This window comes from Arachis duranensis, chromosome 10 (genome assembly GCF_000817695.3).
Source record: "Arachis duranensis cultivar V14167 chromosome 10, aradu.V14167.gnm2.J7QH, whole genome shotgun sequence".
NCBI classification, from domain to species: Eukaryota; Viridiplantae; Streptophyta; class Magnoliopsida; order Fabales; family Fabaceae; genus Arachis; species Arachis duranensis.
The window spans coordinates 66,439,161-66,453,891 of record NC_029781.3 but is presented as its reverse complement, the minus strand read 5'-3'; the positions used below and the strand labels follow the sequence as shown (position 1 = coordinate 66,453,891).

At 31.5% G+C, this 14,731-nt stretch overlaps 1 pseudogene; it reads right to left on the bottom strand.

The window, feature by feature from the left end:
• Positions 1-211: 211 nt before the first annotated feature.
• On the bottom strand, positions 212-13,772 carry LOC107469530 (M phase phosphoprotein 10-like; annotated as a pseudogene).
• Between the last annotated feature and the right edge of the window lie 959 nt (positions 13,773-14,731).

Sequence of the window (14,731 nt, the reverse complement as noted above, 5' to 3'; positions counted from 1 at the left end):
TTTTGTGCCAGTTTGGGCGTTTAACTCCCATTTGGGTGCCAGTTCCAGCGTTTAACGCTGGGATTTCTTGAGGTGACTTTGAACGCCAGTTTGGGCCATCAAATCTTGAGCAAAGTATGGACTATCATATATTGCTGGAAAGCCCAGGATGTCTACTTTCCAACGCCGTTGAGAGCGCGCCAATTGGGCTTCTGTAGCTCCAGAAAATCCACTTCGAGTGCAGGGAGGTCAGAATCCAACAGCATCTGCAGTCCTTTTTGGTCTCTGAATCAGATTTTTGCTCAGGTCCCTCAATTTCAGCCAGAAAATACCTGAAATCACAGAAAAACACACAAACTCATAGTAAAGTCCAGAAAAGTGAATTTTAACTAAAAACTTATAAAAATATACTAAAATCTAACTAGATCATACCAAAAACATACTAAAAATAATGCCAAAAAGTATACAAATTATCCGCTCATCAATTTGTTAGTAATTTCAGATTGAAAAGGCTAGGAATGGATCAAAGGAGTGAAGAGAAAAGCATGCAAAGTAGAGAAATCATGAAAAGGCAAAGAAGTTGAACTCGCCCATGGACGCGCGCGCGCACCTGGACCTTGCGCTCACCTTGCGAATCACCCCATGGACGCGTACGCGTGCTGTGCGCGTACGCGTCGGTGCTGGTTTATGATTTTTTAATAAAAACGTGACCAACAAATTCTCAAGGGTTGTGGGGCCCAATTCCAACCAACTTTGGCGCCTAAACTGCTATTTAAAGCCAAGGATTGAAGAGCAAAGGGAGATTAGTTCATTCACACTCATTAGGATTAGTTTAGAAGTAGTTTCTAGAGAGAGAAGCTCTCACTTCTCTCTAGGATTAGGATTAGGATTAGGTTTAGTTCTTAAATCTAGATTTTAATTCATCTTCTTCTACTTCTATCCTCTCAATTCCTTGTTGTTACATCCATTCTTCTTCCATTATTTTATTGTAATTTCCTTTATGTTGTTCTTATACTTTGTTATAGATCTACTATTGTTCCTTCCATTTTCTTTCAATTCAATAAGAGATGCACTAAAGCTAGTCTTTCCTTGGGAGTTGGCTAGGACTTGTGGCTCAAGTCAATTCATCCACTTGACTTTCCTTTATTTAGTAAGGGTTAACTAAGTGGTAGCAATGAACAATTTTCATCACAATTGAGAAGGATAACTAGGATAGGACTTCTAATTTTCATACTTTGCCAAGAGCCTTTTATAGTTGTTAGTTTATTTTCATTGCCATTTACTTTTCATGCTTCTTATCCAAAACCCCAAAACACATTTCTAACCAATAACAAGGCACTTTATTGTAATTCCTAGGGAGAACGACCCGAGGTTTGAATACTTCGGTTTATAAAATTAGGGGTTTGTTACTTGTGACAAACAATCTTTTGTATGAAAGGATTATTGATTGGTTTAGAAACTATACTTGCAACGAGAATTCATTTGTGAAATTCTATACCATCAAAAATCCAATCATCAAACACCGACGCGGACGCATGGCTCACGCGACCGTGCGAATTGGAGAAAATCACAGTGATGCATTCGCGTGCTTGATGCAAACGCGTGGATTGGAGTCTTCATAAATGACGCGAACGCGTGGACGACGCGTACACGTGGCAAGGAAAAATGTTGAATGACCTGCACGTATGGATGACGCGTACGCGTGACATGTGCAATCTGCAAAATTAACAGAATACGCTGGGAGCGATTTCGGGCCGCATTTTGACCTAGTTTTCAGCCCAAAAACACAAAATAAAGCCAGGAAACATGCAGAGACTCAAGGCATACTTATCATCATTCATAATTTACAATTTTAGTTTTTAGATGTAGTTTTAGAGAGAGGTCTCTCTCTCTCTTAGGATTTAGGATTAGGATTCCTCTTAAAGGATTTAGAATTTCTTCTTCTCAATTTCCAGGTTTAATGTTCCTTTTATTTATTTTCCCAATTTAATTTATGAATTTTTCCATGTTAGATTTGATTTCTTTTATTTATACAATTTGAGGTAATTCATATTTATGATTTTAATTTAGCTTTTTACACTCTTAGCTTTGGTTGAGTAATTAGTAACACTTGAGTTATCAAACTCAGCTGTTGATTGAAATTGGAATCCTCTGCTGATTAATTTGTACTCCAATAACTCTAGTCTTTCCATAGGAGTTGACTAGGACTTGAGGATCAAATTAATTAGTCCTCTTGACATTCTTTTATTTAGTAAGGGTTAACTAAAGTGGGAGCAAAATCGAATTCTCATCACACTTGATAAGGGTAACTAGGATAGGACTTCAATTTCTCATACCTTGCCAAGAGATTTTATAATTATTAATTTATTTTCCTTGCCATTTAAATAACCTGTTCCTTATTTTAAAAACCCAAAATTATACTGTTTTCTTTAACCAATAATAAATCATACCTCCCTGCAATTCCTTGAGAGACGACTCGAGGTTTGAATACTTCGGTTATAAATTTTATTGGGTTTTGTTACTTGTGACAACCAAAACTTTTGCACAAAAGGATCTCTGTTGGTTTAGAAACTATACTTACAACGCGATTATATTAGTGAATTTCTTTACCGATAGAAATCTGATCATCAGTCATATATTTCTGCTTCTTCAAAAAAATATAAATTAACTTTTCGGAAAGTTAAAAGCTTTTTTTAAAATGGTAACAGATACGCGTATTGTGACTTTTCATAATTCAAAAAAAAAATTTCTGCTACTTCCCAAATAGGCTCTTAGTGTTTTTATGTCAATTTTCAAGATCTTACAAATTCATTGATCAATTATGGAGGCATTAATATGGATAAAAAGAAAGAAAAACAACTAATTCCACATTTTGGACAAGGTAATGAGAACTTGATTGCTAATGAATTGTCCATGAGATATGATTTAATCACAACTCTTACTCCTAAATTCTTAGTATTTTATTATATGAATAATTTTTACGCAACTAAATCTTATTTTTGCTCTATATCTATTGCTTGTGAAGATATTAATTTAAAGTGCCATAGTGGAATCAAAAGAATCTCAAATATGTTATCTATATATTTTATTGGCCTCATAAATGTAGGAGTATAGATGGAATTTATTCTAGTTTTATTGCATAAAAAAAGTTGAATCTCAAGCTTTTTTGAATATGTTATGCATTTCTTTGCTTGTTGCTACTCATACCTAGATTGATATTTCTATGGATTTTCTACTTTGGTTGTCTAGGGTTAGAAAACGTACACATATAATTAATTTTTCAGTGGATGGATTTAATATGATGATATTTCTAATTGCAAGTCTAAATATTAAAGATGTCACACGCATTACTGAGTTATTTCACAAAGAGTTTGTGTTAATTTATGCTAGTTGTTTGGATTTATGCTAGTTGTTTGAATGAGTATATCTTGTATGTTTAGCCTGTTTTGAATAATTCTATGCGAGATATTGAATGTCCTAAAAATTCTGATATTTATAACTCTGTTAGTTATTATCCTTGTGAATCTCTTAATGTCTTTCAGTCTTTGACTATTTTAAAATTCTTATTTTTACCCTTGAGTAATGGTGTTACTTTAGATGGTGAAAATATGGTTGGAAAGATTGAATTTGCACACACGAGGGACATAGCCACATTTCAGTGGGTATAGAAGAGCCATCAAACCATGTTATTCGAACCCAGAGATTGGGTTTGAATTTCTTGAAAGGAAGAAGACCTTCTTATTCATAGTAAAACAATACTTGTTGCTAGAGAAGATAGTTCATTCCAAGTGTTGGGGATTATCAGGACAAATCCAGCAAGCATAACTTTTTTAGTAGGTATGATAGTCCACTTGTATTTAGTATCTCTAATTTTTTCCTTTAGATATATATGTAGATTCGAGGATGAATCTTTTTTGAAGATGACAAGGATGATACGTAGTCAAGAGGGCATTTTTGTCATTTTAGAGTTAAGGGACAGAATGGTAATCATATCACGTTCAAAGATATTAATACTAGAAGAATTATACCATGCCGGTCTTGTACATCAAAAAGACCAAAAGTCCGTTTCAAAAATAGTAGTGCTGAAATGACAACAACTCATAAGGCTCGTTGGACTAAGTGAACCCAATAATACTTTTGAAATTCAATAGGAGGCATAAATTATTATTAATTTTTGAATTTTTAGACATTTATTTTAATTTGTTTTTATGTTAGAGTTTGTTAGAAGATATGATTTACTTCTGATTTGCTTAATATTTTTAGGGATTTTAAATTTAAATCAAATCTGATCTAATCTAATAAGATTAAATCTGATTTAAATTAGTTATTTAGGATTTTAAAATTTAGATCAAATCTGATCTAATCTAATAAGATTAAATTGGATTTAAATTATTTATCTTATCTTTAGGAGATTTAAATTAAGTTATCTTATCTTATCTTTTATTTAATTTGTTAGGGGCCTATTCAAAAAATGAGACGATTTACACAATTTTTGATGAATAAAATTTTCATTTACGTTATGCACGTTTTTTAGTGTGATTAAATGAGGTAAGTGATTTACTTTGCTTGTTGTATGAAGAAATCGAAGGATCCAACACTAAGGTGATTTACGTGGTGGTTTCTTTCAATTTTTATCCATCTTTTCTTTCAATTTTCATCCACCTGATCTAGGTTGTCAAAGACAGGTTCTTTAAAAGTCTAGTAAAAAATTCTTGCCGGTGACCAGATTACTAAGAACAAATTTCTTAGAAATCTAATAGAAAAACTCCTTATCTATCCTTTATATTTCTGCCTAGTCTTTCTAGCTACTTCTTTTTTCAATTTTTTTCTTGTCCCTCTATTCTTTCTTCTAACTTGATATCAGAAGAACGCGAAGAAAAAGGAATGCAAAGACGAAATAGGAGAAAAGCGAAGAAGAAGGAACAACGCGAAAGCGAAAACAAAGACGAAGAAGGATATGTGTTACGTTATTGAAACGCGCATGTATACACGCTAGTGTAATGAAAGTGATTTTTGTGAGTTTGGACTAATTTAGTTGGAATTAATTACCAAAAATACTTAAATGTGTAGCTGGATTGTGATAACATAAGTAATCGTACATACAAAAAAACCTAACGAAATTCGTAAATATCAACAAAGAACTAAAGGAACAACGGAAACAACGGGAATGGCAGCCACATAGCGCTCTTCATCTGCCCGCTGCAACGACGAGTTTTGCTCATTTGTCATGGTTGACACCAAAAAGCCACCAGTATCTCTACTTTACCCGCCACAGGGTCCCCCTGAACTTGTGTTTGTTAGTTGTGCAGCTTCAGCAAATAAATCAAATAAAATACTGTGTTGTTCTTAGCCTGCAAACCAAGGAATCAACCTTAGAATCTACGAAATTAAAGGAAAATCTTTTGATTAAATATAACTGACTAGGCTCGTTCCATAGAGATCCACCATGTTTTCATTGCGGCTACAACTATCCAACTATCTCTGCCTGATAGGGAAAAATCATGATGTATTATTATCTAATTTGTACCAACATGAGTAAGGTGAAGTCTCTGGTATGGATATATCAAAATATCTATACCTCTGGATCATACATGTATGAGTCCAATAAGAGACGCGTGTTCGCTATCGATAACCTGCAAAATCACTCCTTTAAAAGAGTGCCACTGCAATAGCAGTGGGTCAGAAACTTTGTTCAAAAGTGGTCTTGTGAGGGCAGGAGGATTATTTGTTAATGTGTTATTATTAATGGAATTTTAGGGATAAAATTTTTTGGGCCATGGACTTCGTGGGCTTAAGGAAATTTTGGCCAGTTTGTTGGGGTGAAGAATATAGGAACAGAACTGTCTATGTTTTAAAACCCATAAGGAAAGGAGAAAAAATATTTTAATGAAATAGGAAGAAAAAAGAAAAATAAGAGTGACGTGAAGATCCAATAAAATTAAAAAACAGTGGCATAGTGCTACATTGAAAATATGTAAACATTAAGAAAATAAAAAATTTTTAATAATTATAAATTTTACATTTCTTAAGTATTTTATAATGCATTGGTGCCATATCTAAATTTTAATATTTTTATTTATTTTATTAAAAATTATTAACAACTGTTAACATGCAAAATAAGAAATATTTTTAATTTCGTATTATCCATTTATTCTCAATATATTATTCTTGCTCCGACAAAATTTATAAAAAAATAATTCTATTAATTATGCCCATTACCATTGTTATTACAGTAGCAAATATTTTTGTTCTCTTTAATTATAAGGTTTATTAAATTTATTGGTAACTCTTAAAATTTATATTTATTTTTGTAATGTTATAAGTCTTTTTATAAACTAAGTCTAACTAAATTAAATAATAAAATAAAATAAAATTTATTGATAACTCCTAAGGTCCATTATTCAATATTAAAATAAAATAATGTTCATTGTAAATGAGATATTTTTTAATCAACGCGATGATTATGGAAACATGAAAGCAAAATTCGCTGTAAAAAAAATATAGTTGAATGGTATTTATGCCATCCATTTTGAATGAATCTTTGAAGTAATATAATGAAATTAGGTGTTTATTTCGGTATGATGATAAATTTAGATGAATTAGTACGACAAAAATATATTATAAGCTATATATCGTTTTTTTTATTTTATTGTTAGGTTAGTTAGGCTTAATTCATAAAAAATCTTATAGCATTACTCAAATAAATATAGGCTTTAAGAGTTACTAACAAATTTAATGAATTTTATGATTGAATATAACGAAAATATTTGTTATTGTAATAACAATGTTAATAGGCATAATTAATAGAATTATTTTTTTATAAATTTTATCGGAACAAGAATAATATATTGAGAATAAATAGATAATATGAAACTGAAAATACTTTTTATTTGTATGTTAATATTTCTTAATAATTCTGTTAACTAAGAATAAGAATGTTATGTATAATGGTATATATTACCTCTCTTAATTGATGAAAAATATTTAATTAGATTTTTGACCTTCTAGTTCATTCAATTTTCAATAAAATAAATAAAAATATTAAAATTTAAATATGACACCAATGCATTATGAAATACTTAAGAAACATAAAATTTATAATTAATAATTTTTTTATTTTTTTAATGTTCACATATTTTTAATGTAGCACTATACCTGTTTTTCAATCTTATTGGATCTTCACTCCACTCTTATTTTTCTTTTATATTTTTTCTCCTTTTCTTATGGGTTTCAAAACATAGACAATTCTCCTCTTATATTCTTCACGCCCAACAATCTGGCCAAAATTTCGTTAAGCCCACGAAATCCATGGCCCAAAAAATTTTATCCCAACATTCCATTAATAATATCACATTAGCAAATAATCTTTCTGTCCTCACAAGATCACTTCTAAACAAAGTTTCTGACCCACTGTTATTGCAATGGCACTTTTTTAAATGACTGATTTTACAGGTTATCAAAAACGAACACACGCATCTTTTATTGGACTCACACACGTATGATCCAGAGATATAGATATTTTGATATATTCATACCAGAGACTTCACCCATGAGTAAAAGTCTATCTAGGCATAACTGGTGTCGACAAATAGCTTTTCTTGACCAGGCTCAATCTTGTAAGTAATTATGACTGAAAAAAAGAACTTCCGGTCAAATCTTCTACCAACTATATAAAAGCTAAATGTGATAGATAGAGATCAAGTAACATAACAACATAACTACATTTCAGTATAGAATGGCCAATCTAATAATAGGTCACTCTCCGGTATAGATTTAAATCTGTACAGATATACAGATATTCCTTTTGATTAAACTGCTTTATGACACGTGGATTTTTTTATCTCTTTTGAGAGAGCAGCTTGACAAATCATATTCAGCTTGAGGGAGCCACACAAACAGGTGAGCCATTAGTAAATTTTGGGTCAGCATTAATGGGCTTTTTTTCTTCTTTGGAGAATGCTTTGGTTTTTGAAGCTTTTTATTATATTTATTGTTATTAGTATATAAAAACTGTTCTATAGTGGTTATTAGTTTACTAGGATAGTATTTGATGAAAATTAATATTAAACCAAAAAAGAAAAAAAAAACTTAATATTAAACCTAAGAAGAGCCAAAGTATGTGATCTTATTTTCCGACCACATTTTTATTATTTTTAATCTTGAGAAATTAGTTTTTACATTTTTATCTTTATAATTATAAATTTGGTAAAATAATTAAAAGATTAGAATAAAATTTTATTTCAAAACATAAATAAAAATATTAGAATCTATTTAACAGTTACAATGTATAAAATAAATAAATTTCAATTACATAAAATATGATAAGAAAATCATGTTATTATAGATGACAGAAAATTCTTAAACGCTAAAGTATTTAGAGTTATATAGGAATACTTTAATTAAAATTTTAAATAAGTAAACGGTATACCAAAAGTAAAAGAAAAATTTAAACCGTTATAATTTGAATTCGTTGTGTGTTGTTATGATGCTAAAGTTATTATGTAACTGATAGTTAGTATTTATTCGGATTGATTTTTTTTAGTGAAAAAGTATTTTTTTAAATAAAGTATTTTCATAAAAATTTAAATATGTTTACACATTAAAAAAAAGTATTTTTGTTAAAAAATTATTACTTTAATTTTTTAAGTCAATAATATTTTTCTTTTTAAAAAAAGTAAAAGCAAAAACTTTTTTAATATTTAATTTTAAAAAAAAAATCCATCCTAATGTGCAATCGTTTTTTTCTGTTTATCAAAAAGAAAAAAAAGTTACATTTTCAAAAAACCAAAGATGACCGTCATATTTTTTGTTTAATGAAATTAAGTTCTTAGATAAAAAAATTAGTAAAAGTTGTTTTTAGCATAGTTATTAAATCTAGTTTGATCTTGTTAGTCGAATTGGTAAATCTAGTTTGATTTTGTTGATTGAATTAAAAATTCGGTCATCAATCCGTATTGGGTCATTAAAAATATAGTCGCGCTAGTGTACAGATCAAAGTTCATATAGATATACAGATTTATTTTCACTTTGTTTCACATATCGACACGTGTTGGCCCCTTGTTGCAGTATGCAGCTGGCGCAGAGGAGGTAGCGTGAGTACATGGAAGGTGCGATGAAGCCGGCTTGGTGGGGTGTAGTCAAACCGGATTTCGAACGACATCTTCATCAATTTTGAAGTTTTCTCTCGAACGGTTCGGTTGAACCAATTTTTACCGATTCTAAGAAGTTTTTACCTGCTTTGACCAGTTCTAACCGATTTTGACCGGTTCTGTTCCTTAAGCTGTTCTAAGATTGCACCAGACCAGTTGCGAGTCCGATCCACCGGTTTTTGCAGTCAAACAGGCCGATTCGGACCGATTCTTACAACTATGTTGATTCATTTAATCTTTCTTGCCATCCACCAAAAGCCACATCGTCTCTTTTCTCTCGGCTCTCCTTCTCTTCGGTCACATCATTCAACAACGAAGAAAGAAGGAAACGGAAGGTGCAGAAGCTACGGTGGGTTGTAGAATAAAAGGTGTGTTCCCGCATCCATACAAGAAAAAAGGGCTAATACCAAGAGCCTAGTCACACTACGGTCAAAGCACATCAAAAACTATTTTTCTTTATTAAGTGTAATTTACTTAGATATGATTAAAAAATAATTGAATATTATGTAGAGTAAAAAATTGATATTATTGAAGGATAAAATTAAAATTTATTTCTATGTATCGTTTTTGTCCCTAACGTTTTCGTCCTATTTAAGTCCCTAACATTTCAAAATCGTCTCAATTTTGTCCCGCCGTCAATTCTGTTAACAGATCCCTAACGGCAGGACAACATTGAGTCAATTTTAAAACGTTAAAGACTTAAATAGAACGACTGAAACGTTAGGAATAACTTTGAAACTTACCCCAAACATTGAGAACAAAAACGATATTTTACTCAAATATAAACCTAAAACATAAACTAAATAGCATATAAAGATCTATTATTTCACTTTTTTTCAATTAACTTCATATTTTTTTCCAAAATTTTTATAATTTGCATGGCCCAAAGTTAGTTATGAATAATTTTTTTCTTGCACTTAATGTAAAAAAATTATAAATATTTTAAAAAAGATACATGCAAATATAAATATGAAATTTAATTTATTTAAGTAAAAATACCAAAAATTCATTTTTTAACATTTGTCATTATTATTTTTAATAATAAAATTTTTATGGTTAATAGAATTGTTTTAATAAAAGTAGTTTTGTTTAATTTGATTAATTTTAAAATTGGCAAACTTATTATAAATAATATCAAATAAATATGGATAAAATTTCTAAATCACCCTGGATTTTTGAACACACTTTTGAAAAGTTCTGTCCTCAAAATATTTTAAAATAGATAAAAAGTACTCAACGTTAAATATATATTTTTAAAAAATACTTTAAAAATTAAAAAAAATTTGAAATTCTTTATTTATATATATTTAAAAACATATGTATTAATAATTATGAATAAGAAAATATTTATAATTTAAATAATTTTTTGAGTATGAAATTAAAATAATATCCCAAAAAATCAAACAACAAACTAATAATAAAGCCAAACAATAAAAGATCTATTTTGAGACCCAATATCACAATCCAATACTCTATTATCGGGCCAAACATTTAAAGATCCACTTCCACTACATCTAAGTCAAGCCAGCAGCATGGCTTGCTTCTAAATCCTCCCATAAGCTCTCAAACTGTTTCCCCACCTACCAACATTATTCTACTGTCATCATGATATCCTTCCAAGAGAATATCTGTATATGGAAATCTTAATACTATAATTGGCCCTAATAATAACCAAGTCTCATTCTATTAGAAAATGTGGTCAGTGTTAATAAAGAGCTAACCTTTCTGACACACTCAAGAGTATAAGTGACACTAAAGCAATATTTCTCATATCGAACAGGTGATACGAAAGAAATTACCATTCATTTGGTTAGGCAATGCACCTTCTTGCACTTTCTTTCCCGTTCTTTTTACTGCTGCAGCTGAACCATAAACATTGTTAATACTGATACTGAAAAGAGAATCCTCTGTCCACGGATAATTTTTACAAAATGCTGGGTAGCTTTCCTCCTAGAACTATCACACAAAGGGTATGCTAATGCAACTATGCATCATGGTATAGTCACCAGGCAGACCATGCACCTTTATTGCAGACAATCATACCTTTAAATCTTCTTTTCTTATTAGCTCTCCTTCTCTTACTCTCTTCCTTTGTAAGCTCTGTTTCTTCCTTAATATCACCCTTGCCTTCGAACACCTCCTGAGGAGCCAGCATAGCTGCATCTGAGACAGCCACAGCCCACAGGTGCAATCTGCCCATGGAAAGTGTATCACATTGTAAGACACTAGTAGCTGGAAGAAGCAGAAATTAAATTGATATTGCAAGGTAATAGCTCTTTACTTCTTCCATTGCCAGAGCAGGCACATTAATTTGAACAGACATGTCCTCTACAACCTGCCAAGTTCAACACAAGCCGATTAAGAAGACAAAAAATAGCTAGTGATGTGCACATCTATCAAGGGCAACCTGCAGTATGATATAATACCGGTTTTGGAGCAAAACTGAAATGAGCAAGGGCGTCCAATTTCAGTCCAAGTTTCTTGAATAATACGCTTGCCTGATCACAAATAAAAGGCATTCAATAGAACAGATCAGAATTCAAAAAAAAAAAAAATTACTAAGTAATGGAAGCAGAAAATAATGTAAAGCAATTGAGACTTCCATCTGTTGCTTCTGTTCATCTCTGAATGACAATGGTGCAGAAGTGGGGTCCTCCTTCTCAACATACTCTTGCTGTCCACATGCAAAAACAGTAACTAAAGGTCAATTTTTTATGACGAGACATTAAGAATTGAAAATAGCAAAAGAAATACAGACCTCATAAATTTCTGCAAGACCCTTCTTGCTTTTATTGTAATCCTGTAATCATCACCAACATGATTTGCCCAAGTAAGCAACATAAACTAATATAGCTGGATAAGAAGCCGAACTCCATATATTTATTTCAGAAAATGAAGGCTTACCAATTCTTTAACTTACCGTGGCACTTTAGATGGCAATTTAGGAGCTCTTTGGACATCATTAAAATTCCCCTATAATATACAAAAATCCAAATTAAAAAACCACATATATTGTAGACCATTTGCAAATCCCACCAGCTCACTCATTAATGGTTCATAGTCTCTCAATTATCATCTTAAAATACCCAGCTTTTTAGAGATAGTCTATATATTTATCACCATTCAAATATCTGCTTCCACCCTTGAGGAGATAAAAAGGTGCGTTATAGTATAAGTCTGAGACCAAATCACTTCAACACATTAACTTACCTCAGTGATCCTTTTCTTGATCATATCCTCAATTGAAGCTGTAACCTCCTCAGTGATTACAGGAGCAGGTCTGACATTATGCTTAAAGTCTAGATCAACCTCCAATGCACTATTCTTGGGTCTCTTTGCTGCAGTTACCTTTTATAGAATCGGGAAAGAATAATCTCATCCATAGATTGACAAAGATGGACTGTAAATTCATTAAACAAAATGTCAGGTTGAATAAGGGGCTCTTGTATTACCTCACCCTGCATATTCCAGGCTTTCGGCTCTAAGTTAGCTTTCTCCATCTGCTCCATCTTTGATTGAATTTTCTCCAGTTGCTTTTGATGAGTAGAAGCAGACCCTTTATTCTATATGCACAAATAAAAGTTCGAATATAAATTATTTTAAAATTAATCTCATCGTGGATGTGGGTGTTTCTGTGTGTGTATAAAGAATGTTGTACTTGTTTCTTAAATTCCATATCATCATCTTCCTCATCGGAACCTTCAGATTCCTGATGCAATTGAGCTTTCATTTTTTTTTTTTTTGAGTACTTTCCCTTATCTCCAAAGAAGTCTTCATACCTAAAAGGCAATGGACCCAAAAGATAAACTTAGAATACCAATATTATGCAAAACATCTAGATTGGTAAGTCTACCAGGATTTCATGGATCTATTTTTTTTATCTCTTATTTCTTTTAATTTTTTCATTCTTTTTTATTATTTTATTAAATAAATGTTACTTTGTTTTTTTAAATAAGTGACAAACATACTTCTATCTGGAAGGCACGGTGAGAGAGCAAAGGGTAGTGTGAAGTGTGATACTATTTAACAGAAAATACGCAGAGGAAACGTAAACTAGAGAAGAGAGATTAGACAAGAACTATGTGAATTCAATGAACGATACAATTGCATTAAAGTGTATCTTCCCTTTACACCAGAGAGAGTCTATTTATAATAGAAGTCCCCGAAGACATGTTACCCAAGAAATCAGAACAGAAAGCTCAACATCTAACTAACTAATTTGAACTGAAGTTTGTTTTCTTGAGACTTCTCTTGAACACTATCTTTACTACTCTCAACAGGCAGGGGAGACAAGTGGCATTTAGTAGTAACCCAGACTACTGAGCAAGTAACTGAAACCTATTTTGACATAAAGCAATTTGGAATTTGGACGGGAAATATTTTAGTTTAATTACAATTCGGAAGTGTTATGTAGCACTAGAGGTAGTCCCTTTAGTTACACGCAAGAGATAGATAGGTTCAAAGAGTTGCAAAATTGACCAGCAGCTGCGAGCCAGTTGCATAATACATGAATGATAACAACACTTGAAGGAAACCATTAAAGCAAATCTATCACAGACAACCCAAGAATAAATACATGGTAAATAGTGATAAGTTAAATACTGAAAACCTAAGAAAGAGTATAAACTGCTCATCCCAACCACAGTGCTTAAGAGTCAAGAAGACACCACAGAAGAGATCCACACCTGAGGATGAAAAATATAAAATATCCTACAAAAATTACTAGGCATAAAGGAAATATGAGGCTCCTATGACTCAAGAGTTAATGGTAAAGGGAATCAATTAGCTAACTTGATTTCCTTCGGATTCCTCAAGCTGCAATTAAGGTTAATTACAATGTAAATGAAAAAGCTCCAGTTCACCTTGATCAAAGTATTTTCAATTTCAGTTTTACAGATTATTTTTTAGAATAAAAATTCAGTTTTGTAGACTAAAAAGAAAGGGAATAGAACATTATGCAAACACTCAGCAGCAAATGGAAATTCCATGTTTCACACCCAGCCAGCATGGACTCATGGTCTACCAAGTGCTAACAAACTATTCAGCTTAGAAGAAGCGGATCCAGAATTTACAAACTAGTACCAGGCTTGGGTAAACAGGATTAGTTATCATTTAAAATGTGATTTTCTGGGCAGTAAATGCAATCAACGTGGGACTAATGCAGGTAAAACAGTAGAAACAAAGGAGAATATATGCATGTAACCTTCAAAGTATGAAGGTAACAAAGTTAACTGAGTAATTTTCATCATCATCAGCTGAAGATAATTTGGGTTTTTGAGGCTTGATTGCTCCACAAGTTAATCAGGCAATTTATATCATATTGTCAAGTGACAAGCATTAAACATTAAAATAAAACATACTTTATACTTACTAGTTACTACAATAGGTATAAAAGTCCTACCAACTGAAGATGGCTTTGGTGGAGTGAGAAAGAAGAATGGTATATGAATTGAGAAACTGATGAACTAACGAGTTCAGACTGGAAATGTTGAATTGGCAGTGGTTGAGATGAGTCGAGAACTCGGAATTGAATGATAAATCATTGATATACGGAAAATGTTTTCTGAAAATCACTGTATCACTGTTTTACATTGAGATTGTTG